The sequence below is a fragment of the Panulirus ornatus genome, chromosome 1 (genome assembly GCF_036320965.1).
Source record: "Panulirus ornatus isolate Po-2019 chromosome 1, ASM3632096v1, whole genome shotgun sequence".
In the NCBI taxonomy this organism is placed as follows: domain Eukaryota; kingdom Metazoa; phylum Arthropoda; class Malacostraca; order Decapoda; family Palinuridae; genus Panulirus; species Panulirus ornatus.
Window position 1 is genome coordinate 60,978,711 of NC_092224.1, and position 25,896 is coordinate 61,004,606.

The window sequence follows — 25,896 nt, forward strand, 5'->3', positions numbered from 1 at the left end:
GTAACCTCAACATCTCATAATTCTATGATATATATAACTCATTTCTCAAATCTTCCAATATTAATATTTCTTAAATCTGACCTACCGAGGTTCACTTAACTGACCTAGAGAGTGCCAGTAATCTTCCAGGCTCTAGTTAAGTGAAGAGGCTTGCAACGCATTAGAACCCATTAATGAGAGAGAGGAGGGAGACACGTGTTAAGACACTTCGTCAGCTTAAGACATATTATATATATATATATATATATATATATATTATATATATATATATATATATATATATATATAATATATACCTCCTTCCTTGCCATGTATTACGCAAACACTTGTTCAGGAAAGAAGGTGAATGATGTTCGAGTACAGACTGGAGGGGCTTGTACAAGGTATTACTTAGTGAGCTTGTGGATCAAAAACAGGGATACACGGATCATGTAATATTATTTGACACCAGTGAAAGTTTTACAGTTCGTTTCAAACTGATATAGCTTTTGGAGAGGCTGTTAACTTATATAAATTCAAATGGACAGCGTTTCCACAAGGTAACTCTTGTGTTCTAATTGTAGAGATGGTGAAGAGTTAGGAGTTAAGAAGACTTCAGGCATAAGGAAAGACAAAATGTAATGAAGTCTGAGGGAGCACAAACGTCAAGTGGATCGTGGAGAACTACCATAGCGATTGCCCGAGTTGACTGAGTCAATTACATAACGCAGAAGGTGATGTTTGGAAAGTGTGGGAGAATTAACAGTAGACCAAAGCCTGACGTTCAACATTATTAGTACGGAAGGACGGCGAGAGTGAATGAGGCATCACCTTTGTAAGAATCTTCATCATAGGAAGCCGTTTAAAGATATAGAGTATTTCAGAGGATGGACAATTGTATTTAAGCATAGTATAGGTGGGGACGAAGGCCAGAAGATAGGGTAAATCCACTAGCATAATGTTGGAACGGCAAACATTTCCTGGAGGGCACAAGCTGTTACAGTTGAAAAAAAGAATTGTTTCTTCAGAGGAGAGGTTCAACGGCTGTGCTATGTAGACTTGTCGCAAGGAGATGGAATGTCTGGAAGATAAACAATGTGTGATGAAGTGATATAATAGTAAGGTAAGATATTGTGAATATAAAGACGTATTGAGATAATATGGGCTAGTTTGAAAGTTAGGACTGAGATAGTAGAAGATGATCAAGATTATAGTTCGAGTGATGGACGAGAGAAATTGACCAATGTTGTGAAGTATAAGTTTTGCATGGCGAAAGCAGGGTCTAAAGAGCAATTGGTATATATGAATTGTATCAGGTGATGTGTCGTGAATAGCTTACCGAGGTTATCTCTATCACTAGCGACCTAACTGGCTCTGAGACGACGCAGCTAAATTTCTGTGACAGAATTCTCCAGTTAGTGACTAATTTATAACGCGAACTAGAGCTATGTTTGGAAGCCATTAATGTTCCCGTTCAAAGCGTTACCCCAGTTGGAGTCTAGAGTAAATTTCCTGGGAATCTGATTAAGCCGTAATTGTACGAAGGGCGGCCATAACTCTTGAATGGAAAAAGAGAAGAGATGGAGGAGGAGGAGGAGCAGGAGAAAGGTAAAGAGCATGGAATCGAGGGAGAGTCAGAGTCTAAAGGAGATGGGGAGAGATGGAATAAGGGATAGAGGAAAAGGTGAAGAGAAGTGGGAAGAAAGGAAGGAGTAACGAAGGAAGAATGTGGAGATAGAGGAGGAAGGGAAGTGACTTCAAGACGACAGGGAAAGAGAGAGCCATAGAAGCAGAGGAGGCTGGGAATAAACGCAGGGGTGAAGGAATAAGTGTAAGATTATATCACCGGGTAAGATCAGATGACACTAAACATTCAGCACACAAAACCGGTGGACACTTTTCAGGTAACTTGAAGGCCGGTAATCCACTACAGATGACAAAATATCTTAAAGACTAAACTAGTTATTGAATGTTACCTTTTATGTTGGTATGACTACAATGTCACCTTTGTATGTTGGCACGACTACATTTGTGCGGTTATAAGATTTCATGTTTGGGATACAAACTGTGAAGGCTGAAGAGCGAGAGATGTCCAAGTAAGTGGTGACCAAAAAGGTTTCCGCAAAGTGATTTGCACCATATAGCACAAAAGCCTGAGTAAAATGACATTTGATCCTTTGTATCCATGGAAGGTAAAACACACACACACACACACACACACACACACACACGGGGCCTAATGACCGTAGAACATACTTGCCATGGAGTCCAAAGTAGTGTTAAGGCCAGACCACTCCGCTTGGACCATGAGTCTGTGTGGTCACTCATTCTTCCTCCCTCTGGTAGGTGGTAGGCAGCCGTCGACGAGGGAGGTGTATCACCAGTATAACCCTCTTAGGTGTCGGGAAGGGTTACTTATGGCTGGACGGTGAGCCAGCACTTCAGCGGCTGTCTAGTGTCACTTCGCTGACCCAGGTAGCTGTCTTGTCTCCCTGCCTCACCCACCCACACGTGGGCTGCTGGCTTTCGGTTCGCAAACATAAAATCTCTCCGTCTCATAAATAGCACTTTACAAACACGTTAACTCGCACGAACTCTAACGAACCTGCGTTGAATGCCACTCTTTAGTCCTGCCCTTTGGCAAAATCTTGCCTAAAGTACTTGTAAGGACTCGCTCCCCACCCTACCTCTCTTTCTCCAAGTAGGCAGTAGGAGCTAAGTAGTAAGCCAATACTAGTGGCTGTCAAGTTTCACTCACTGGTCCAGGTTGCTATCTTTTTTTTTTGTCTCACGGGTATAGGAGCTGCAGACATTCAGTCCACAAACACATAGCCTCTCCAATTCACACTTACCACTTGACAATTCTCTCTCTCTCTCTCTCTCTCTCTCTCTCTCTCTCTCTCTATATATATATATATATATATATATATATATATATATATATATATATATATATGTATATATATATTGGATATACTGATGTATGTATACATTAAGCAAACATGATCGCAACTTCCTATCCTTTGCGGATGATACTAGGTTATGTATGAAAAATCTTGTCAACAGAGAACACTGGGAGGCTACAAGCAGACATATAAAGATGTATTCCAACGGGCTACCGATAGCAACGTGTTGGTCAGTGAGGATATCTTAACTCCTCCAGTATAGAGGTAATGAGGAAATCAAGAACAGTACAGAATACTTCATGGAAACAGTCATATTTCGAATTATCTATGTGAAAGACCTATGAGTAATGATGACTCACGACATTACCTTCAGCCAAAATAGAGCAATAAATGCCTCTTCCATAATGACGGTAGGATATATCCTACGGACTTTCAAGACAATACAGGAAAAAAACAATGATGACAGAAGAGCATCAATTCGCTTCAGCTACGAAGGGTAAATGAGGAAAAACGTTTTGGTATGATATAATCTCTGATGACCTAAACCCAAATAATCAGTGCAGAGAGGCAGCAGAAAAAAAAAATCTAGAATGCATAAAGCATAGCATTAAGACTCAAGTCTAAGAAACAAGTACTCCCTCTTTATAATAAATTCAATGATGCCATCTCCACCTTTAATACTGTATCTAATTTTGATAATCCTACTTGAAAAAAAAGGCAAGTTATCAAAATGATTCCCATACTGAGAAACAAATCCCATTAGAGCCGACTACACTACTTAGAACTGTTTAGCTTAAAAAAGAGAAGTTCGAAAGCGATCTAAGAAAGGTCCTCAGAATTGTCAAAGGCTTGAAAAATCTCAGCTAACGTAGGTACCTCAGGTCAAAGTAATTCGATTTCATTCGTAGCAGTCGATACAAACAAACACTTCTCCTCCAGCAGACATTCTTAAGAGAGATAAGGACAACAGGCAGTTACCTTAGAAAAATTCTTAGTAATAGCCCTAAGAAATCAATGTTTCGCTTCAAGTCTACGAAAAATTACTTGCGCTTTCAAAGTTACACATATACAGATATATCCCCTTAAATCATCCGGTTGCTTTCCTATTTTTACTACACTAATCTGTGTTACTGATCTCTTCCACGATCACATAGATCCTCAAAGGAACCCAGTGGCTTGAAACTATTTGTATTCCTTTGTATTCTTTTGCATCCCCCCCCCACCTCTCCACACTCCGCTGCTAGCAAAGCCATCGTGCCAACACTCCTCCTTGCCGACACACTCTCATCGACAACACTCCCCTACCAACATTCCCCCTACCAACACCCTTCATCCCCTTCTAGCCCTCGGCCCGCTAATCCCCATATCCGTTTCCTCCCCTTAAACCCCAGACATAACGACACCTAAGAGTGGGGTCACTTTCTGTGCCAGTTTTATGGATGAAACCACATTTCAGCACTGGGCCACCCCCACACCATCGTCTCTCCACAGTCTACTCCCTTCGGCCTCCTTTCCTTCCTGCGCCACAACACGACGTTGGGTAACGGCGTGGCATCCTCCTCCTCTGATAGGATGAAGCAAAGTAGTAAAGAAGAAAAAAAAAAAATGAAAAGATGTAAAACTTGAGGCTCTTTTGCTGAGTAAGGCACAGGTTCGACCTCCAACAATCTTCGAATTTTTAAAAAAAAGCGTAAAAAGTTAAGCTTAAAGGAGGTGTACCAGTCAACTCCTTTCCTCCTCCCTTTAAGCATAGGTCATGGGGGAAGGAGTGGAGGGGCACATCAAATGCAGCCTTGACCAAGGGATTTGCAATATCCTGTAAGGATGCTTTAGTTTTTCAAACGAAAAAAACGAAAGAAAATACGGAAACGAATTGAAATGGAGCAGTTACTATATGATCTGGTGGTACTTTGGCTCTAGTGTACTGATATATATTGTTATTTCCCGTCAATAACAAAACTCTGAAAGCGTTAAGATATCTTACAAAAAAAAAACACATTGCAAACTAGCCAAGGTATCTTACTGATGAGAGAACAGAATTGTCCAACTTTTCTGACTGAAAAACTGGGGAAGAAAAAATCAAAACCATTACTTCGGTGAAAGAATATTTTCGCAAACTAATTACCATTTGCTGCATCTAGGTTAATTCTCAACTGTGTGGTTACAGCAGCCAGAAAGTACATCTTTGACTACAGCTTCACCCGTTCGATTCAGTTAACCAAATCAATCTTACAGCATATTCTCAGCTTCCTCCTTCTGCTCACCTCAAACGAACGCAAAACAGGTCAGCAACGGCACCAGCTAATGCATTCCACTGGCTTTGTTGCGGCCTTCCCAGTGGATGTACACCCATCCATGGAATAAACTTTCTGGCACATACACTTTTGTAATCGTTCTTCTAAAGTTCCAGAAACCAGAAGCAGTACGTTCCATCACCCTAATCTAAGAAAGGTCGGTACGGTTTCAGAAACCAGGAGCAGCAGGTTCCATCACCCTACTTTAAGAGAAGGTCGGTACGGTTTCAGAAACCAGAAGCAGTACGTTCCATCACCCTAATTTAAGAAAGGTCGGTACGGTTTGTGGGATCTTGCTTTTACATCCGAGTTACGCTGAGTACGTATATGGTTTTGGTTCAGACCTACCCGAGGTTCCCTCACGCTAGCATGTTACTTCGTACTGGAAGGAGAGGAAGTGATTCATAAGATTCTAAATGCTCTCATTTTTCAGGGTACAGTATTCAGCACTACATTTCTGGTCTGCGGTTCGCCACACTCCAAAAGATATTTGCGAGGTTTCCTGTAGGTTGACGATACAGAAGAGGCAGTATTATGTATTTGTTACATACGATTACTGAACACAAAGGGGGCGGTTGAAAAAAAAAAAAAAGAGCGCAAATATTGTCGTAAATCAGAATTTAATCCCTGCGACTCCAGATGAAACAGGATGGTTTTCAACTTAAAAAAAAAAACTATAAGTTTAGTCATTCACATCAAGAAGAGAAAATCCGTAGCCCATGATTTCTTCCCCGTAGCTTAAATACAGCTAAACCGATCCTCCTACCGATGGTCAGTCACTTGTCCTCGACACAGAAACTCTGTTCACTTCTCATCATCCGTTCACTATCATTTCCAGAGCCGTTATGTCCGTAATATCCTAAACAGTATAACCCATCATGACTACTACGCTGTACGATTCATATCACTCCCTGAAACTGTCTATGCTTTTCATTTACACAATTTTTCTGCTATTATTACTACAACACTGTACGATTCATATCACTCTCTAAAATTGTCTATGCTTTTCACTTACACAATTTTCCTGCTATTACTCCTGCTACGCTGTATGATTCATGTCACTGTCTAAAACTGTCTATGCTCTTCGCTTACACAGTTTTACTGCTATTTTTTTTCCCATCTTATTCTTCCGCATTATAGCTACATCTACGCTCAAGTCTGCCATCTTTTCTCTCACCGCGATGTGCTTCAACGATATTCTGTTTTACATTCCGATTTCTGAGCCTCACTCCATCTGCTGCCTTTCCCACCCCGTAAAAGTAGTTTGTGCAAATGCATGCAGTGCGCAGGTTAATCCTCGTCCCAGCTCATGCAATATGTAAGGGATTCCCGGCAAACAACACGGCAGCCACACATTTCACAACTTGTAACGCGAACCTTCACGTCCTTACAATGTCTTCCCTATAGAAAACACTCGGCGTACAGCAGTGCACAGTAAGCTGAGACAGTTCATCAAACTCTCGTGGAATTAAAGATATTTAGTGAGAAATTCTCTGAAGGTCTAGCGGAAAAAAAAAGATAATGCAATTGTTGTTGGGATGAAACAAAATGCACATTGCCGAAAAATCATTATTTGTTTAAATTCTCACCACAGTAAATTTAGTGCACATCATAAATGGCTATCTTACAAATGTTTGCTACAAATGAAATGCTGTTGTATTTTCTGTCCTCGTCGCTTTTAAATACCTTTTACTATTAATTTGAACGTGACTTTAATGTTTTGATATTCATCAACAAATTACCTGGTGCCACACAGCATCAGTCCCACTAGAACATGAATAATTTGCCAGTATTTGTAAGCATCACTTTTGACATATACACATATAGACGTAGCTAATGGGAAAGTCCAATATTGACGAAGCACCTTCGGTATATACCACACTCCCCTCCGCCTCCCTCAGCTACGCTAACGAGAGATCATACTTGTGATTTCTGCCGAACGCCATTCGTTAGTCAAGAGCTTTTCCCCTACTCATCATAGCTGAGCTGTCTAGTCTCTAAAGCCGCAAACAATGTCAGTGTTACAAAGGGGAAGAAATGAGGAACAGAGCGCGACTTTCTCCCCGCAGGGTCGACCTAAAGCTCCCTCAGCAGACTGAGTTGAAACAAAGTTGTCGTCGGACCAAAAACACTCACTTTTTGAAGATGAGGAAAAAAAAAAGATAAATTGGTGACTTCTTATAAGACAAACGGGTAATGAAGGCACAAAATCAACGAGCACAAAACTGTAATATTCGCAAACGAGTGTAGAATCACCATTATGTTCATGTACGGTGATGCACACTGCCTTAATTTACTACCTAAGTTAACTTCAGGTCAGTGGTCGTCTATAGTACAACCTTCACCTTAGCTACACCTTCAGAGTACTGGTCTACGACCTGACTCTTACGGGTCAGGTTGAAGGTCATCCTCACAACACCCTCGTCTTCACGACAGCCCCCCTCCCCCCCCTCACTTCACTACACCCTCGCCACGACTCGCCTCTTGACCTGACTCTTACAGGTGTGGTCAAACGCATCTCCATGGTCAGGCTGCACACTGTTCCTATGAAAAACCAGATGGGTAATAAGAAAAGGAGACACAATGCAGACTTCACGTTTCCCTCTTACGAAGCATAGAATGGGAAGGAAAGAATAAATGAATCCGGTGAAGCGCAGAGACAGACAGAGTCACACTTGCCTCTCTCGTCCGTAGCACAGTCCCCGTTGTGCAACAGTGTGTGTGTGTGTGTGTGTGTGTGTGTGTGTGTGTGTGTGTGTGTGTGTGTTATGGGAAGAGAGATTTACACTCGAGTTGCTCCGTCACTTAACCTTGTGCATATGTACCATGATTTTACTGCTTACACACACACACACACACACACACACACACACACACATACACACACGCGGTGTCATCCTGTGTCCTTTTTACACCACCTACCAAGAACTCCTCACCTCGCTGAACCTGTCCACCATCTCCACCCAACACCGTCAGCTCACATGGCAGTTGGGCAATAAACTGCTGACTCCCTAGTTGCAGACACCTCCTTTCACCGGCGCCCCACCACCAAGGACCCCCGACTCGTCGCTACAATCTACTTGTTCCAGTCAGAGTTCGTAATGAAAGAAATAAGAAGAGTCCAGTACCTACCCTTGTAAACGTCACAAACAATCCATAGACAAGTGCAGACCTTACGTAGTTTATGTTAGTTAGGCTATGTGGTACGTCTCCAACTGTATCCTTTTTCATACATTGGTCGAGACAGCACGGGCAGCCGGGGCCCTAATCAAGGCCATCCCGTTAAAGTTTATGTTCTTTTTTTTTCATATATATTCACCATTTCCCGCGTTAGCGAGGTAGCGTTAAGAGAAGAGGACTGAGCCTAAGAGAAAATCCCAACTTGGCCTCCTTCTCTGTTCATGCTCTTGGAAAAGTAAAAACTGGAGGGGAGGATTTCCAGTCCCCCACACCCTGCCCTTTTAGTCGCCTTTTACGACACGCAGGGAATACGTGGGAAGTATTCTTTCTCCCCTATCCCCAGGGATAATATATATATATATATACGTTCCTTCTTTAGGAAAACTAGAAATGAGAGGGGAGGATTTCCAGTCCCCCCCCCCCCCCCCGAGCTCCCTTAACTTTTAGTCGCCTTCTACGACCCGCAGGGAATATGTGGGAAGTATTCTTTCTCCCCTGTCATTACTCCAGTCAATACAATGATCATAGTTTTTATCGTGATTAAACAAGGCATTTCATTCTTTTCCCGTTCTTATACTACATTAATGTTGCTTAAGTCTAACAGAAAGATCCTTACCAGTCTTCCCAACATAAAACTTAGCACAATTTCTACATGGCACTTTTTGATGCACCCAGGAGAATTTTCTGGAGACTTCCTGATTAAGATATTCTTTATAGTATTATTGTTGCTGAAGGCAACATTTACATTAAAGGATTTAAGCAACATGTGAAGTAAAGTAAGTTAACAATTTAGTACCTTCCATCAAAGTATATATATATATATATATATATATATATATATATATATATATATATATATATATATATTAGCTTGAACCAAGAAACTATTTTGTCGACCAACCTCCTAGGGGTAGTTAAACAGCTGGGTTGACTGTGGACAGACTTGCCGTAACCGGGATTCGAACCTATGCGTTCGATCCTGGGCTGCCCGTGAATGCGTCACGGTCAGGAACGCACCACTGACACTGTAAACATCACTGTACATCTGCCACCCGGGCTATCCCAATGTGCTTCATCCATATGCTAATCCACAGTGTGAAAATAACCAGTTCTTCCTAATCTTAAGCTCTTGTATGATCCGTTAACCAGTAGCTACCATGGCCTCCCGGTTCTACATCCAATAAACCGTTATTGATTTATTTACTTTTACACACACACACACACACACACACACACACACACACACACACACTTAACCTAGGTGTTCATCCTCCCTTTGGAGGGGGTGGTCTATAAATGGATACCAAGCTTAGGCTGGTGTGTGTGTGTGTGTGTGTGTGTGTATACATACATAGGAGTAAAGACATGATACATGCGCACTACATTAAAAGACGAGAGCAACATGAATGAAACATGAAACACAAGTGGACAACTCTCTCCTGGTAACACAAAATGTAATCTCACACACACACAAACACACACACACACACATAAGCAGACTAAGCCAGGTGTGAGTGTGAGAGTGCGTGTGGGTGTATGCAAGTGTGAAACAAAATATATATTCGGAGTAGTGTTGAACAGCCTTGATAACGAGAGAGATCATTGGTATTCTCTGATCATGCAGTATATAAACTTGATGGGCAGATGTTGCAAGTCATGAAAACTGAGGGAACAAAATAGTCTATGCACTGGTTCATGTCGCCATTTACTGGACAACACTGGGTGGAGATTTCGATCAGTGTTTCCTATGGTGGGAATTTTGCCACACTGAATACTCCATTCAGACTGCATTCATCATCCGTACAACAGAAAAAGAAAATGCTTCATCAGGTTCGACATTCACGGATCCGTTCGTTGCTGAAGCTGCCTGGTTCGTGGGTCGGAAATCGAAGCAGAGCTCCGGGTTCTTATCACCTATAATGGGGTTTCCAGCAAGGTCAGAGACGTTGTGGAGAGCACGAAGAACATTAAATATCTAATACGCAAGTCTGGTATATTTTTAGAGGTCGGAGAAGAATGCATTAATCAAGAATCCATACAAAATTTCACCTTCATTAGATGGACGGTATGACGCAGATTCATACGAGGTTTCTCTATATAGGAACCTGATTAGTCTTGTCCCCTTATGATAGCTTTTCTGTCTACATCGACAGTTGTTTCACAAACTTGAACTACCTAGTTTTGTCGTGAGGTCAGTCAATTTCAGTGTGGGCTATTTCATCGGAGCCAACTACGTTTTCCTCTCGGAAAATGGACAGCAAAAACCAAAATAGACGAACGCACCAGACACACACAACCTCCCCCTCAAGTAATAAGGTTAGAGAGAGAGAGAGAGAGAGAGAGAGAGAGAGAGAGAGAGAGAGAGAGAGAGAGAGAAAGAGAGAGAGAGAAAGAGAGAGAGAGAGAGAGAGAGAGAGAGAGAGAGAGAGAGAGAGAGAGAGAGAGAGAGAGAGAGAGAGAGATGAAAGGTTCCTCAATAGAAATTCCCTTCGTCTGAATATATATATATATATATATATATATATATATATATATATATATATATATATATATATATATATATATATATATATATATATATTCATTTATATCTATTTTGCTTTGTCGCTGTCTCCCGCGTTTGCGAGGTAGCGCAAGGAAACAGACGAAAGAAATGGCCCAACCCACCTCCATACACAATGTATATACATACACGTCCACACACGCAAATATACATACCTATACATCTCAATGTACACATATATATACACACAGACACATACATATATACCCATGCACACAATTCACACTGTCTGCCTTTATTCATTCCCATCGCCACCTCGCCACACATGGAATACCATCCTCCTCCCCCCTCATGTGTGCGAGGTAGCACTAGGAAAAGACAACAAAGGCCCCATTCGTTCACACTCAGTCTCTAGCTGTCATGCAATAATGCCCGAAACCACAGCTCCCTTTCCACATCCAGGCCCCACACAACTTTCCATGGTTTACCCCAGACGCTTCACATGCCCTGATTCAATCCACTGACAGCACGTCAACCCCGGTATACCACATCGATCCAATTCACTCTATTCCTTGCCCTCCTTTCACCCTCCTGCATGTTCAGGCCCCGATCACACACAATCTTTTTCACTCCATCTTTCCACCTCCAATTTGGACTCCCACTTCTCCTCGTTCCCTCCACCTCCGACACATATATCCTCTTGGTCAATCTTTCCTCACTCGTTCTCTCCATGTGCCCAAACCATTTCAAAACACCCTCCTCTGCTCTCTCAACCACGCTCTTTTTATTTCCACACATCTCTCTTACCCTTACATTACTTACTCGATCAAACCACCTCACACCACACATTGTCCTCCAACATCTCATTTCCAGCACATCCACCCTCCTGCGCACAAATCTATCCATAGCCCACGCCTCGCAACCATACAACATTGTTGGAACCACTATTCCATCAAACATACCCATTTTTGCTTTCCGAGATAATGTTCTCGACTTCCACACATTCTTCAAGGCTCCCAGAATTTTCGCCCCCTCCCCCATCCTATGATTCACTTCCGCTTCCATGGTTCCATCCGCTGCCAGATCCACTCCCAGATATCTAAAACACTTTACTTCCAGTTTTTCTCCATTCAAACTTACCTCCCAATTGACTTGACCCTCAATCCTACTGTACCTAATAACCTTGCTCTTATTCACATAACCTAACCTAACCTAACCTAACCCAGACGTTTGCCAATCAGTAAGAAATCATTATAAAACTGGGCGTGCTGTTTCGCAAGCAGTTATTTTCGTAGAGCAGGCACCTAAGTTTCGTTTTCACAGGGCAAGTTTAAGATTCAAGACCGAGTGAGAGGGATAGGCTGGATGTAGGACAAAAGAAGACAGAGATAATATTATAAGCTCGGGATGAAGCAGCATTTTGAGAAGTGCTTGTGTGACAACAAAACAGGAGAGGCAAAGGATACAAATCTTGATGTAGTCACTGCAATATCCCAAATGACAGAGGAAAGTGATTATAATACAGGGTAATCATTTCTTGGATCGGGAAAAAATAAAACAGTCGCCGATCAGACACGACCCTGCACCACCCCCGATGTAATATTAGTTATGATCAATATTCTGGTCCTAGGGGATATAGACCAATTCATTCATGTTTGGGCCATGATAATAAGATGTAGAAAGATCAAGGGGGAAACCAATCCCACAGGCTAAGGCAATAAATAAAGATGTGGTTAGAGAGAGCAACTCGCTTGATCAATCAAAGCTTACGTGTACGGTCGAGCAACTTTTCGATAAATATTTAGGTTGTGAGGCCTATCAGTAGATTTAAGATTCATAAGAAGGTCGGTCATTTCTTACTAAGATCTTTCCCAAAACAGCTCAAGGACCTGATGTCTCACCCGAAGTATAACCACAGGTAAGTGTAATCTGATAAAACCTAACCTCCACGTTTGACAGCAAGGTTCTGTAAAATTTTAACTACTGGTAATGTGAGCTCAATGGGATTTGACCAGTCTAGACCCCGTTATTCCTGGATGCGAGATGAAGGGTATGCTCTTCCTTGAAAATGAATACCACAGTGAGAGTGTATGTGGTCTGAGGCATTATATGTAACAAGGAAAAAAAAAGTGTTGAATATTTTTCGGTTGGTGGACGTAACCTGAAGTTGACGGTCTTAATAACTATACCAGTTGATAGGCCTAAAGCCTAAGAGATCGGCCAACGAACCCCCTCTCTGGTGAGGCTGCATCATCGTCTGTTCACGAAAACAAACAGCTTCGTCGAGGAACTTCTCCCTCGAAAGGAGTCCATCCTGTTCCTGCTACTAAGTGTAGCACAGCTTTGGAGCTGCAGGAGCCCCTGGAGAAGGGGTCCTGGAGTTAAACCAACTACAGCTCATGCCATTTCCAAGTTCAACGCTGTCATTAACCAATACGAAAAACAACTTGTACTAAAAAGACACAGATACCAATGTCAACCAACTGCCCACCACACATCCCAGACCACACAGACCAAACCGAATTAAGCAAAATTAGTCATTTTTCTGGGAACACTAAATTTCCTTCAAACCGTCATTGATCATTTCTCATGCTGAATACAAATCTAGGGTTAAGATATCGTTTGGTCGTCTAAAGCAATATCTGATCTTTTCCACAGTATCAATGGGTATGTATCGGGAACAGAGCAATGCGATATATTTTCCATGATTGTTTAAAGTATTGAGGTGTTTGAATATGTCATGTTTCAATTTTGAAAGAAAACATCTATGCCAAAATATACCCTGAGCTATTACCTGCAGTTTTTGGTATACTACTCAAAAATAGAATTCCTTAAAGACCTCATTATAAGGAATAATTTTCATACAGAATACAAATCTGGGTTTGAAATAGCGTTTGGTCGTCTTTATGAACACCAATGAAGCTGTTAAATGAAGACAATTTGAAAACATTATCTGATCGTTTGCATCGTATTTACTGGGTATCTATAAGAAACTCCGAACACAATGATATGATTTCCATCAGCATTTCATGTATAATATAAAAAAAAATAGAAATTGTCATCTATGATAAAAACTGATTTGGTTTAGAAATTTTACAATGACAGTTGACACCGAGGAATTCATTCATGGACCTGCCATGTAATGAGTTTGCCCTCCGCTCTCAATTAAAAAGAACACACTTCATTAAAAATGTGTTTTGATTTTAAATCAGAATGATAGGTGTGACAATAGGAAACGTGTCTTTCTTCGCCACATGACTTCAAGTAGGTATGGGTGAAATGACTATGTCCAATTGGAAGCCTGGTCATGATGATGACATTTTCTCGTCGATTTGCACAATTTGAGGATTCCCACTATTTGATCTTTGGTCCTATATCTTTTAGCTTTTGATTAGTTGTTAAGTTACTCCATCTTATTTGTCATTTATTCATCATACATTTATGGACCGTTTCCCGAAAATCACCGATTGGAATGTAAAAATTAGAAGGTTGTATCAGATCTATTGCTTCTTAAGCAGCTTTGTCTGCTTTTTCGTGTCCTTCTATGTTCACATGCGCTGGTAACCAACAAAAGTTTACCTTGGTACGTCTCCTAGAGTGCAGGAGGACCAGCCAGTCCTGCACTTCTTGCACCAAAGGATGAGTGGGTATCAGCTGCTGTAACGAGGACAAAAACACGACTAGAATCGATATGAAATGAAATTTTTGTCCCTTTGATCCTGAATAATAAACATTTCCCACAGCCGTAATTACTGCATCAACTCCAGCTGTGAAGACAGAGCAAGTAGATGGTAACTTTCTTTTAACTACAATATCATCAATTACAGTAGCAGAACCTACGCCATCTAAGGACTTGGATCCATCAGTATATATGAAGCGTTGGTCATGATGCTGGACTGAGTGTTCCAGAAATTCTGCTTTGGTAATGTGAGAATTTCTCGAGTATCCTCCTCCCATACATGGACATATTCCAACTGGGGGTCTACACCAGGGGGGAGGGGGATACTTTGATGGTCTTAGCACAGTAATTTGGGATGCAGTGATGCCCATTTCCCTAGATTCCTTTTCTAATCGTGCTTCCATAGGTTTTGATAGCCGAGTAATCTGTTGGGTTTTTCATGTATTTATAATCTGGGTTACTCTTTGAGATTAGGGTTTTTACTATATGCCGCAAACCCAACTCTTCCTTGCGGATGGAAAGGAGTGGCATACCCGAATGTACATAAATGCTGCTAACAGGGGAGGTATCATACGCCCCAGGACAGATACAAATACCAATGTTATGTACAACATCTAATTTCTGAAGGTTAGTTTCTGACGCCGAGCCATACACTTGGCATGCATAGTCTAGTTTGCTGAGGCACAGCGACACATACAATTTCAGCAAAGTTGCACGATCAGCTTTCCCATTAAGATGTGACACTACTTTCAAATCATAAAGAGGCTGCATAACTCTATTTCTCACATGAGAACTATAGGTCAGTTTCTTGTCCAAAATCATACCAAGAAACCTCTCTTCATTCTCATATGGAAGAATGCTGTCTTTCAGAAACAGGGTTGGGATCTCCTCTTGTTTTCTGGTTCTGGTGAATCTAATGGCCTTCGTTTTTCGAGGGGAAAATTTGAATCCCCTAGAGTCGACCCACTTAGTAACTACATTTATTGTGGCTTGGATCTTCCTTCCCGGCCTCTACTGCAGTGGGCGCACTACAATGTTGACATTGCATGGTCATTCACAAAGAAAGAGCCTTGGACCTCAGCCGGAATATGGCCCATAGGATTATTTATAGCCACTGCAAATAGAGTAACACTCAGCACGCTACCCTGTGGAATTCCTTCCTCTTGTAAGTATGGTGTTGAAAACGCAGAACCAACCCTGACTTTCAGGTATCGATTTGATAAAAAAATAACTATATGTGACCTCCAACGTTCTAGGACACCAACTGCTTCAGTACACCACCTATCCCATGTGGTGTCGTATGCCTTCTCTAAGTAAAAAAAAAAAAAAAAAATCCAATCGTCTGGTTTTGTTTAACAAAGGCATTCTGAATTTCCCTCGAGATGATGAACAGTGGATCTAAAGTGCTTGGATTTTTCCGGAATCTGAATTGCCCGTTGGACAGAAGGTTCTTAGATTACAAGAACCAGACTAGTCTATTACTTACCATTCTTTCAAAGTCCTTACAAATACAGACGGTAAGAGCTATTGGTTTTTGCCTGGCACATGACTTAACATCATAAATATTTTCTAAGAGTCTGGAGGAGTATGCGATATCCAAAGACCATTCAGCATGTCTAACGAGAATAGTTTTGTGCTTTCAGGGAGATGCGTAATCATTTCATATCTAATTTCATCTTCACCAGATGATGTTTATGATGAGCTTGAGAAGGCTTTCTTCATCTCAGCCAATGAAAAAGGTAAGTGAAAAGCCTTTGTATCATTAGAATAAGGTGGAGGTAATTGTGGTGGTTTCGAATATCCTGAAACCCAAGGGAGTAGTGAGCCACACTTGATATAACGGCAAAACGAGCGCCCAAGAGTTCTGCTCCTTTTTTAAGATCAGAAATAAGTCCGTCACCTGCTTTTTAAATGGGTAATGAGGATTGGAACAAATTTTCCTTGCAATTTTCTGATTTTGCTCCAAACATGACTAGGTGGTAATTTTGTTGTTAATTCAGAAATATACTTTCCCCAAGAAGAGCGTTTACCTTCTTCAAATGTCCGCTTCTGCTCTGAGCGAACTCTAACACATGATAGCTGAATTGCATCATTGGGCGATCTGGAGTATCTGCGGAAACACCTTCTGGTGATTTTCCTGGTAATTTCACATTGTTCCACCGAGGAACAACAGGACGTTTGGGAAACCAACAGTTCCAGGTATGCAATTGTTTGCAGTCTCTGCCATAACATTTGTGAGGTGGTCCTCAGCAACGACAAGGGATGACATATCACTGCTGGTCATATTGATAACCGTTGATTTATAGTCATTCCAATCTGCCTCATTAGTCTTCCACTTTGGCAAACAGGGAGATGGGAGATTGTGTAAATATCTCAGGGTTGTAGGCCAATGGTCACTACCATATAGGTCATTTTCTTAGTGCAGAAGAACAAATGGTCAAGTCAATGGCTGAGGAGGAATTATGAAACATCGTATCGTGTTGGCGATGATCATCGTTCATTAAAACTACATCGTTATCGTTAAGCAGCAACAGCGCGACATCGTTTCCCCAGCCGTTACAGTTTTCGTTGACCCACAAGGTGTGTTTTGCACTGAAATCACCCATTAATATGCATGGTGGTGGAAGATGATCGACGAATCCTTGAAGGTCACTGATGCCTAATTGACAGTTATTTCCCTGATTATCAAATAGATAAACTAGTTTAGGCTCTAGATAGAGTGAGCATATTGTGATCTTTCTGTCTAAATGAATTTGAACTACACAGGCTTGGAGCATTGTGTTAAGCTGTATTGTAGAATACTTGATTGATCTATGAATAATGATGCCTGCCTGTGCCATCACGAGATCTTTCTCCCAACAGCAGAGGGATCTATAAAACTCATAGTTAGTTCCTGGGTTATATGGTTGATCTCCAATCTTAGTCTCTTGGAGACATACTATTTTCACATCTATATCCCTGAAGAGTTTTCATATGTTCAGTACTTCGAACAATTCCATTGTATGATAGGTATTAATGTGATTTTGATTTCTTACGAGAACTTTCGTTTGGGAATCTATTTTTTGATGAAGGAGTGGACATGGGAATTCTTGATATGGAGGGTTTGTCGGCACCTCCTTTATGTTTGTTTTCTTTCTGTGGTTCAGGCCGAGGGGGATGATGTACCTCGACCCTGATTTTCTTTGCCGTTTCATCGGAGACATCTACAGCAAGGACATTATATCTGTTTGTGGTAGATACGTCCACTGGTGGAGAGGGAGTGGGAGATGGTATTCCTCCTCTTTTCTTACATCGAACTAAGGAACAGAGTATTTCTGCCATTGATTCCATGCACCACTCCTTCTGCTGGTGAACCCACTGGCTTTCTTTAATCACGATTTTTCCCTGGATCATCCAATGACATTGCCTGCGACATCACTCGAGATGTGGGAGGGGGTGAAAGGGGTGGTGCAATACATTACATCTACCTCCAAAGATGGCAATTCCACCTTAGGAAGTTGAGCACCTACAATATGAGGTGCATCTCTTCCAAATCTAATTGTAAAAGTCTTTACACACATTAGCATAATTCCTCGACTTACTAGGATCTGTTTTTTAGCATATCCAAAACTTATATGTTGCACGCTGGCTTTATGGAGTGCTGCTTAGACTTCATCTTTATACTTGACATTTCTTCTTGCGAGGTTTATGACCTTTGTTACACTTAATCTACCTGGCAGTATCAGAACATTCATCATGAACATGGGCTGAACACACATCACATAACTTCTCACTTTTACATACTTTACATGGATGACCAAATTCAAAGCAACTGTAACATTGCAGAAGTTTTGGTTTAAAAGGGGCGACCTACTATTCTCTCATTCTCAAGTAGTACATGTGATGGAATGTTATAATTTCAAAAGTTAAGATAACCATTTTCGTTCCAGAAACTTTCTTGACCAAGATCACCGTCTCAGGGCTCATATCCAATATCTCTTCCTCTGAGAAGTCATACAGATCCAGGTCAAGATGACTCCTCTTCCACAACTAAAATTCAGATGGGGTTTTATTTCTTTAACATATCTCCTTCTTCTACTTTCAAAAGACCAACATATGACCGAGTTTTTTATTTAGCCTGGATCAGTACAGTGTTCTTGCCAAAACGGGAAATGTCTCCACGGCCAATACCACCTACTTTCTTTTGCCGAAATTTACTGAACGTAATAATCATAGTTTTCCTCTTTTGTTGTTGCCACAAACCACATTGGAGGCTAAGGTTTCTTCTTAGGAGTAAGGATCTCCTTAGTATTTCCTGGCATTGTTGGATTAGACACCGCTGGTCGATACATGTCCAAGTGTCTAGGAGCAATGTCACATAGTGGCCCTGTAACTTCATTGCTGCAAACATATATGTTAATGTCACAATTTGCCTCAAAAGCTTCTTCATGGCTTGTATACGATATCAAAGCTTCCCAAGTTTCTTTCTCTTCTGGCATGGTCATTCGCATTTCCTTAACAGCTCCATAAGAGCCAAACGTCTTAGATATTTTGTCGAAGTTGCATACTAAGGAAATTTGCTTTACATAGAGGACAATCAAAGTTTGCAGAAGAGCTTTCTTTTGTCCCCTCCCTGAGGAAGACAAAGCACTGCCAGATTTCACTTTTCCAATATCTGGATTTCCTACACTCATTTTACCTTCTTGCTCCTCGCCGGAACTTACTTTGTCCCGAGGAGCGTGTGAAGAATCGAATCAGTTCCGATCAGAGTCCACGGTTAAACTAATGTCATTATCAGGTCCTCCACTACCAGATGTCTTTGGAGTTGCAGGAGACTCCAAATACAAGAGATACGGTCTCTGCAGTCAACGGTCAGGTCCTGTACAAAAGTTAGATCTCAATGCAGCCTGAGCGATTTCGTATTTGCTTTAAGGCCACACCATAGACGAAAAAGGCGAAAAAATAAACGAAAGTGTACAGAAACAGATACTGCAGTTACCTGATGCCGCAGACAATTAAGGAGAAGTCTCTGCAGAGTCAGAGAATTTCCAGAAAATGATAATTTAGAGGAAACAGCCTCGGCCATGAGAAGCAGCTTCGACAACCCATATGTCCACTGCGGCTTTGTCCCACAGAGAATGGAGCCGACGTAGCTACTCTTTTTCCTATGCTGGAAAGAGAGAAAGGAATCAGGTCCCACCCTTAATCCACCTGTGCACATCCACTAACCAGCGGGCCTTGCGAGCCCTCGCCAGCGGCACCTGTCACCAGGTGAGCTCCAACTCGGCTAGCTACCAACACATAGGTCGGAACGATTCCGTCCTTTAGAATTTAATGAATAAAAGAGAAAGTCTAGGATGTTCCCCCATGGACAGCAATCTGGGGGGAGTTCAAAAATACCCACCTTAAGAAATATTGGGAGAAGGAACGAGGATGATTAGAAGAATAGGAACATACGAGTCATCAGAAGTAAAAGACCCTGTGATCATTCATTAATTATCGGCACTCGGAAAAAATGGAGCAAATCAGTGTTTATACCATACCAAAAGGGCCCCTCCCCTGGCTTAAACAAATGACCAGTTCCAGTTTTGATAGACCAAGAAGGGGAGAACGAAGAATATAGAAGAAAAATAGTCTACATGTGTTCGTCTGAGATCTCAAGCTTGACCTCTGCAGCATAGATAAAACTAACAGGGAAAGGAAAATTCCCGCTGCCATAGCTCAAGCCATTACTGCTGCACACAAACCCCACCATCGCGTTAAGGCCCATGTAGATCGTGTGTGTGTGTGTGTGAGTGTGTGTGTGAGGATGGAGCGAAAAAGATTTTGTGACCGGGGCCTGAGCGTACAGGAGGGTGATAGGCGTGCAAGGAATGTAGTGAACTGGAGGGATGTGGTATACCGGGGTCGACGTGGTGTCAATGGACTGAACCAGAGCATGTGAAGCGTCTGGGGTAAACCATGGAAAGGTCTCTGGAGCCTGGATGTGGAAAGGGAGCTAGATACATGGCAGCTAGATATAGAGTATATATATATATATATATATATATATATATATATATATATATATATATAGCATGTGTGTGTGTGTGGACCAATCAACACCTACCAGGGGTGGACAGCGGCGGGGTAAGGCGGACAACAGGGCCAGTCTGTTCCTCACAGCCAAGGTTACCTGTCGTAATTTGTCCTGGTGTACTAGTTGCCACAATCGATTAAACATTAGACATTGTCTCAATAATAAAACAAGTGTTTTACATAACCTGTGGACGTCTCTAGTGTTTGTACAACAATGAACCGCAAGGAATCAGACGAAGAATGGCCCAACCACTCATATACGCATATATAGATACATAAACGCCCATACACGCACATACACATACACAGACATATACAAATATTCACATGTACATATTCATACTTGCTGCCTTCATACATTCCCGTCGCCACCCCGCCACACAGAAAATAGCATCCCTTCCCTTCCAGCGAGGTAGTGCCAGGAAAACAAAAAGGCCACATTCGTTCACACTTAGTCTCTAGTTGTGTAATGCACCGAAACCACAGCTCCCTTTCCACATCCAGGCCCCACAGACCTTTCCATGGCTTACCGCAGACGCTTCACATGACCTGGTTCAATCCATCGACACCACGTCAACCCCAGTATGCCACATCGTTCCAATTCACCACTCCTTGCACGCTTTCACCCTCGCTCAAAATCTTTTTCACTCCATCCTTCCACCTCCAATGTGGTTTTCCGCTTCTTCTTCCCTCCACCTCTGACACATATATCTGTTTGTCAATTGATAATGGTCAAAGGAGTTTATAAATTGTATACACGAGGTTCCTATTTACAATGTTAACATGCAGACTCCAAATATAAAAAAAAAGAAAAAAATCGCGACAGATGTAACTTATCTAACAAGTCCTGCACTTTATGGCAACTGGTGAAGCATTCTGTAGGCGCTTCCTTGTACGTGATCATGTATGTGGCGTGTTCTAGCAGAGCAAAGAAAGGAGGCAATGAAAGAAAAAAAAAAAAGATTTTTGCCACTGTACAAGAAATCGTGTGTGTTATATTCAGTGGTTTGCTATATATCTTACATCGTTTACCGTCATTTTCATTTTCAGAGAACCGTATGGCTTCCAAGTGTTCTTGCAGCAAAGGACCGGACGATTTCTTCAACGTAAGTGTGTTCACGCCTAAACCACAAGCAGGAAAAATCACGTCTAGCGAAAATAGTCTACCACTTATGATTTTGGTTTGAAGATGGGAGACCAAGATGAATAGTGGGCACCGTACGTTGTATACCATCCTTATGTTACTTTTTCTGTGAATAACCATGAATAAATTGCGTTTATAGATAACTGAATTATTTTTCTTTCGCAGTTACGTAATTACATGAAAATATTATAAACTTTACAATGTACTTATGCCTTGCATAAAATCACGACGTCCTACATGATCGTTAAAGTCGTTGCTCACCAGGTCAAACGCTCTCAGCTGGCTATGTGTTCTGTTCGGAAACAACCGATAGACCCCGTTGCTCACCATAGTGAGACGAAGGGTATTCGAGTACTTAGTATTTCGAATAGTTGTTTCCTATTATAAAGTCCCTTAGCCTAGCGGTTAGCATACCTGCCTCTTGCACAAGGGGTCCCAGGTTCGATCCTGGCTGATGGAGCTTTGTATGTTCTATGAAGGTGCGCGTTCATATACACTTTATTCGCATTCATATAACTCCGCGTTGTACAGTCAGGTTCGGTAAAACGCTCTCAGCTGGCTATGTGTTCTGTTCGGAAACAACCGATAGACCCCGTTGCTCACCATAGTGAGACGAAGGGTATTCGAGTACTTAGTATTTCGAATAGTTGTTTCCTATTATACAGTCCCTTAGCCTAGCGGTTAGCATACCTGCCTCTTGCACAAGGGGTCCCAGGTTCGATCCTGGCTGATGGAGCTTTGTATGTTCTATGAAGGTGCGCGTTCATATACACTTTATTCGTATATATATATATATATATATATTTATATAAAGCGCCTTTGTGCACGACCAAAACAGAAAGAAAGACCAAGAAAGACATCAACACTAAAGACTCAAAAGCCTTAACAAATAAACGTTTCCTAGAATACATCCAAGTACCTTACCTTGACAAGGGTGAAGCTCTAGGATGAAGAATCAACAGAAACGTTCGAGTAATATGAAGACGGACGATCCTCACACGAAAACAGTGTAGACAAAGCGTACCTGAAAAAAAAAGAATATTCCGAATCAAGAAAAATATACTCTTGAAAAATTATTTGTATTGTGAAGGACATTAAAAAAAATTCAGGAAACAACAACAACCATGAATTATAATAGAGTCAATGTTAGCCTACTTTCCGAAATGTGTATTCAAAATAAAACAAACTGTAACCACATAATCTCATACACACATACCAAATACATCTTGGAAGTGGGACAAGTCAAAGACACGAGTAACTTCCCCTTACACGACCTATGGTAAACAATCCTTTCTTAGAAGTTGCAATAATGTTCGTCAGACTCCGTGCGATATATGAACGAGCACCTATATATATATATATATATATATATATATAGTAATTTTCCCCATGATATGGAGAAAGGAAAAAGATTAACCGAGAATGGTTACCGAAATATTTACCACAGTGTACGTTCCCATCATAACATTGACGTAAATAGTTCCACTCGACAGTGTCCCCCACAGTTCCGATATACTTCCCGACGAAAACACAGAGCAACACACACCACGACCAGTTAGTTCAGGTGGCGCTAACCTTATGGCACAACAAGGTTCCAAAAAACTTCCATCCAGACCACCGGCATCAACTATGGCTTCATGGGAAAGACTCCAGCTGCACCAATCATTGGGCAGAATGCTTTGTTTACATTTACTGGACGGCAAACGACTACTCTAACCACCTATTATCGCCACGATACAATCGCTTGGTAGTAAAACATATGTTTTTCTTTAAGAAATAGAGAAAAACCAACGAGCACATTTACATAAACAGCGTTTACACAGAACTCAGGCGTGGAGGGATACGACAATGTTCCATCAGTACAACATAGGTGACGCCTTGAACTAGCCTGCCGCGTGTTGACTGGTACTTCGACACGGGTGAACCAATAGCAAGATCTCAACATGAGGAATGTATCTCCTATTTGCCCAGTTCATTATCGGCGCATCCATACGTGCAATCACAGCCTCTCATGCAGTATTGAAAGGAAAAATTGACCTTTGTTGATTTTAAGAACCTGTATAATGCTAGTAGTAGCAAAGGAACATGGAAGACCATAGATGAAGTATCCATTCATGGAATGTAAATAGCTTACGTTCAAGGACCATAAATGTGTTTGCTTATGAGCTGTTGTATAAGGTGGATGTTACAGCTCCACAATAAACGGCCATAGTGGATGGCAGTTCATTGAATTTGCGCGATTATCAATGTTTCTTTTTACTAGCTGATAAAAGAAATAACACAAGAGGACTTTTAACTTATGTTCGGAAAAATGTGCCGTTTGGATTGGTGTTAACTAACAAGCAGATTGGGGTTTGAAAGTTTATGTATCAAAGTCTACCTTCAAGGGAAATCTACATGGTTGGCTCATATCTATGTGCATCCTTACAGTCTGGATACTGATGATATGCCAGAGTGTTTACTTACTAATGCCTGTGTCTTGGTTGGTGATATGATTATAAGACATGAAGTTCTGGGTACTGGAGGACCCAGCAATATTTATGGTAGATGATGGTTACATCTTTTAGGGGAGTTTGATGATGTTAAAATATTGGGTAATGATGAGCCCTGCTCATATACGTGGAGGAAGACTGGATTAGGCCATACTCTTCAATGCAGGTGGAATGAGGACGAGTGTCGAGATAGTTGGAGATATGCTCAGGGATCACTTTGCTTAACGAGTCATCCTGGTTATTTGTGAACTGCGCGAGGATCGACTCGTAGATCCGAATCACTCACAAGGGAGGGGGAGGGCGAGAGGGGTGGTGGTGGAAGTGGGACGTCAAGGGGGGAGGTGATTGATGGTAGAGGTAAAGGAGGGGCTGAGGGATCAGGGGGTTAGCAGAGGCAGAGGTGATATTACACAAGGTAGCCGACATGTTACGATTCCATCACCCATGGAATAGATTACGATTTCTTAGGAAGACTGTGATCACGGTTGCGATTATGGGTCCACCCACAAAGCGTTGGAATCGATTACGATTCCAAAAGTTTGTAATTGATTACAATTACCAATTACAGTATCGGAGGAAAACAGGAAAACAGTGGAATCGATTACGATTACTTTGGGAACAACGGAATCGATAACGATTACCAATGATTACAATTCCTGATTACGACTACATCATGTCTGAAACTCAGTACTAAACGAAGGATGTAAGTAATAGTTACGAGCAAAAAATTAATGATTTGTGACAGGTATTAACCATTATGCGTAATTTGCTGTTATCTACAGTATAGAAATACTTTGGCACATCGACATCAAATTCCTGCTCCACCTGCCACTCTCTCTCTCTCTCTCTCTCTCTCTCTCTCTCTCTCTCTCTCTCTCTCTCTCTCTCTCTCTCTCTCTCTAAGTTCAGGCATGTTTCCTCTCTACATTTGGAAACTTTAAAAATACCTCTACCTATTCGAAGGGTGATAATGATATGGGGTTGCTCTTTCAACGACAGGATGACTTTAACTAACCAGAAACTTGTTTACAGTTTATATGATCCTCATAATTGTAATCCTTTTCATCTTGATCATCCAAAATGACGAGCTAATAAATGCCTGTTTACGCAGTGACCACTATCACTACAACAACCTCACCAACACGGCACTACAGTAGTTATTTCATCACTGTTGCAACCTCTGCATTTGTCCAACAACTTCAGCAGTGCCTGATACCCACAAATAGGCTTCCCATACTGTCAATTACAAGTTCATCATTAGGTCTCAGTAAATCAAAGGATATGGTTGACCGCTTGGGTCTCTCACTATAGCGGTGTGCTCGCTTGCTCTTGAACACTGAACCCCTCAGGTGCTCCTTTCGAGTATACAGCAGTCACGAAACTAGCTGATTATCCCTATGAGAGGCAAGTTTTAAAGGAACCAAAAGTAATATTTTGAAATCTGCATTTGCCATCACAACTTCACCCTTTCCTGTGTGATAACCAACGCTCAAATACTTGTATGATAGTTTACGCTCAACTACATGTATCGAATAACATCCCAAACTGTGTGTTTATTAATTTTCTTCCACAAGATTACACTTTAAAAGCACAGGTATTTATCTTGGGTTGGCTTCTATCTGTCATACCAGATCACACTGTTTGCTTTCTGATTTCCACCTA

At 41.5% G+C, this 25,896-nt stretch overlaps 1 long non-coding RNA gene across 1 annotated transcript in view; it reads right to left on the minus strand.

Moving 5' to 3' along the window:
• LOC139751408 (uncharacterized) overlaps nt 1-25,100 on the minus strand; it is a 509,480-nt gene extending 484,380 nt beyond the window's left edge. The window contains exons 1-2 of the long non-coding RNA XR_011713346.1: nt 23,185-25,100; nt 22,667-22,766 (exon numbers count right to left, since the gene is read on the minus strand). This is a non-coding gene — a long non-coding RNA (uncharacterized lncRNA). The remainder of the gene's footprint in view (nt 1-22,666; nt 22,767-23,184) is intronic.
• Between the last annotated feature and the right edge of the window lie 796 nt (nt 25,101-25,896).